Source organism: Centruroides sculpturatus, unplaced genomic scaffold (assembly GCF_000671375.1).
Source record: "Centruroides sculpturatus isolate CEXI.00-Female unplaced genomic scaffold, Cexi_2.0 scaffold744, whole genome shotgun sequence".
Lineage (NCBI taxonomy): Eukaryota > Metazoa > Arthropoda > Arachnida > Scorpiones > Buthidae > Centruroides > Centruroides sculpturatus.
The window spans coordinates 122636-126722 of record NW_019385145.1 but is presented as its reverse complement, the minus strand read 5'-3'; the positions used below and the strand labels follow the sequence as shown (position 1 = coordinate 126722).

Sequence of the window (4087 nt, the reverse complement as noted above, 5' to 3'; positions counted from 1 at the left end):
TAATAGTGAATTCCAACTTATACATTGTTAATAACATAATTTTATATACGTGCCTATCTTGCCCCATTACTGTTGCCCCTATACCAGGGGCAACTTTAATAAAAATAATTAAAATAATTACAACTTTACAAAAAGAGAGAAGTTGCCGATCTTGCCCCTATACCCGGGGCAACTTCGTCAATTTCTCTCTTCTTGTAAAGTTGTAATTATTTTAATTATTTTTATTTCCAAACTGATTGTAACCAGTTCTATAGTAAGGTAACAGTCCAATAGACAATATGCAAAGTTTTTTTTTCCAGTTTACAGCAGTATTTATTACACAAAATTTAAGTAAAGCTTAACATGCCGATCTTGCCCCGATCTCCCCTATATATTCACATTAATAATGTATGATCCAATATACCAATATTATTGATCATACAGAAATCAAAGAACTGATATAAATAAGGCGAATATAACATACTATCACACAAGTTAGTTATGTTTAGACGAAAATTTTATTAAATCATTTACATCAAAATTTACTAAAGTAAGAAATTACATTATCGACTTTATTTTATCACGTAAAACTTAATTATGGTGTATAATTTCTAACTTATTAATTAATATCATGTATCTACAATTAAGGAATTTTTCGAATATGCATTGTATACAAATTATAGTAAAGAGACGTTCACAAACAATTCTCGATTAAATAAATATTATAGTACAATTAAATATAATTACAGTAATTGTCTTTTACATTATCTATCGCTTTCTACAATATACATAAATTTGATATTTTCTATATTAGTGTTTGAATTAATTAAATTGTGGACAAGTCAAACTAAACTAAACTTATTAGTATAAATTCTCACATTTTCGAAAAACAGTTAATATTGTTATAATTAAAACAGATGTTAACATTTTACGATTTACATCATGTCACGTTCCGTCACGATTTACATCATGTCTTCAAACATTCCGAAATCATATTTACAAGAGAGAAAACGGTTAAAATAAACGTGGTAGTATGGACATTTACAAACAATTTTTTATATAATAAAATGTCTTTTGATGAATTATAATTCACATCAGTGTATTTTACTATTAAATTATTTCACAGTCTATTTCACATTGTTCATCATAGAATATTACATTATTATATCATATAATCATTGCGTGTCTTTACCGTTGAGTATTATACATCTATAAATCTACATTTNTTTATTATTATTTGATAAGTATATTATATAAAATCACAGAAGTCATTTCAATACATGCATAAATTACATTTCCTGAAAATAAATAATTATAATTAAAGAAAATTTAAATTATTCTATAATAATTTCTAACAAAATTTACTGGGATATTTGTTGCGATAAATCTTCAACAATTTTTTGAAAATTTGGTTCCCACGTTGTTAAATAGAGATTATAATTGTGTACTGATCTTGAAAGTAATGGCTGCGAATTTATAACGTGCAGAACAATACATGAATCTTTCAATTTTTGTAACAAACGTAACGTATAAATTTGCTAAATATCAAGTAATGCGAGCATTCAGTGACACGCATTGCATAGTGGGGATACGATCCAGACCTCGTTATTCCTAATACCAGTAGTCCAGTAAAAATCTTATTAAGAAATAATTATAGAATAGAAAAAAAATGTTTTCCATTTTTAAATTAATGATCGGTTAAACCGTAATTTTACTAGACTACAGGTTCACTCAGCACTAATGGCACAAATAGACAGGCAAATCGAGTGGATAAACAAGTTGTATAGACTGTTAAAAGGGAAATCGGTGTTCACAGTGGGATATTTTAAAGCGAGTTTTTGTCGTTTCTTGTGTTAATAATTTACAGCAAATTGATTAACATACGCCATTTTATAACGAAAGTTAGATGTACCCCTTCGATTTACGCTAGTACCCCTAGGGGTACATGTACCCCCGGTTGAGAACCACTGTTTTAAAGAATTCCCTGTAAAAAGTCCTCACGGGACGTATCCGATCGTGGTATATCACCCATACCACAAAAAATTGTCCGTATAAAAAGTCGACTTTCCGAGTAACAAATGGTCGAAATTTAATTTGTACCAATCAAACTAACACTGTCGAATTGGTATCAGCAAAAGAAAATTCATTTTCAGTAAAGTTATTGAATTTCACGTCGATCGAAAATGTGACTGAGGAAATTCATATTATATTTCATTATTTTAAAATAAATGACTAATAACATTTGGCATGTGCCTTTCGTTCGCAATTTTCAGCTTCACAGTTCTTGCTCTTAAAATATTTGCTCGCTGCAATGGTACGATTATTACAAAAAATCAGCACTTTTATTACTGTATTCGATGTAGCAATAAATGTTCTATAAAGTATTGCAAATTATAACTGTTTTTATTTTTTACACCATAATCGCGGCTTAACGTTACCTTACGCACTTCCTATAAATATTAAAAATTAAATGCTTTGAACGTAACATCTACTTATTTCTGCATCAATTGTATTTTACATTTATTAGGTGTTTCTCACCTATTCCTAGTACCAAAAGTATCATAATAGTTAGTTCGGAACTAAACCTTCTTTCACGAATTTTTCTTTTGTATGTTCTGAAATGAAGGGTATAAAAAGTTTAATGCCTTTCAACTGAGTCAGACAGCGTCAAATAAACAGAAGAATCTCACTTATGACAACGGTCTCATTTCATTATTTTTCATATCAATTTAAAAATATAATTAATTTTACATAGTATAAATCTATTTAAAGTACGGAAACATAATATGCAATTTTTAAATCAACATTAAAATGTTACGCAAATCCGAATATTGATAAAATATCATTTAGTACTAAATGCAGATAGAACAATATACATTTTATGACAATTTAATGTGGAAAAGAAGGTGGCTAAACATGTAAATTTTAAGTTTTCGCTGTTCTTTCTACATTTTTCATTGTTTCAAAAGCTTAACAAGATATTTCGGAATTAACTTTTAATTTTAATTTCTAAACAAATATGTAATAAAAGTTGAACTAATCTATTTTTTACATACTTCATTTCTTCCATGAATAAAACCATTAAATACTAAAGCAGGACATGGATTCTCGTTTGTTAAACGGCTCGGCCACGTTTATTGATTTTTCATCTTTTATGTAACACGTATATCGAGATTAGTTTTTTATATAAACTTTCCTCAGGTGACGAATTTCCTTGGCGTTGCCGTATTTCTTCAATTTAATTTAATCCGATCGCTTCATAATTTAGTAGTTCAAAATTAGAAATTGAAACGTGACTTTTTGCTTAAATAGATTCACTAGAAAATATTGGTTAACCTTACGCTATTCTTTATAATATTGCCGAATATAATCAATGAATTTTTGTAATTCGAATATGTGATGCTTCGAATTGAAATACAGTTGCCTCGTTACTTTAAAACTAAAATAACGAGGCAACTGTATTTAAATTTGAAACATCTTGTAATATAAACAATAATTGGAATGGTATTTATTACTTACTTTAAGCAATGTATTATACACAAGATTGCTGTGATACTGATACTTATTAATGAAAAACTGTTAACATAAATATGACTTTGATAATCTGAAACCGCGTTGTGATTCTTCTTTGATTCTTAAATACTATTCAGTATAATAAATTCAAATACTTGGCGTTCTATCCGTGATAATAGATTTATCAACTGAGGGAAATAAAGATGATAGAACGCCAAACCTTTGCATTTATTACACTACCAGTGTTTATGAATCAAATAAATATGACTTATTGATCTGGAATATATATTTTGACAAATATTAAACAATTCCTTTGTTTTATTTTTTAGAAATGCATTCCTATCCGCTACAATGGAATTTACGTAGACAACAGTAACAAGATTTTCAGACTTTTGTATTCAATACTTTATCCATTTTTACCTAACAAAGTAAAAAAGCGAGTAAGTTTTTCTAGAAATGTTTAATATTTTAAAAATAGTATACAATTATACTGTTAATAACAAGATTTTTTTAAATAAAAACTTCATTAAGAAGCTTCCAAAAATTGATAAATAAATTCAATATAAATTCTCAAAATTGACCTTTATTTAATTAC

General features: G+C 27.6%; 1 protein-coding gene across 1 annotated transcript in view; it reads left to right on the top strand.

Moving 5' to 3' along the window:
- LOC111635398 (clavesin-2-like) overlaps nt 1-3869 on the top strand; it is a 19911-nt gene extending 16042 nt beyond the window's left edge. The window contains exon 4 of the mRNA XM_023380351.1: nt 3822-3869. The gene's annotated coding sequence lies outside the window, so the exon portion shown is untranslated. The remainder of the gene's footprint in view (nt 1-3821) is intronic.
- Nucleotides 3870-4087: the final 218 nt, after the last annotated feature.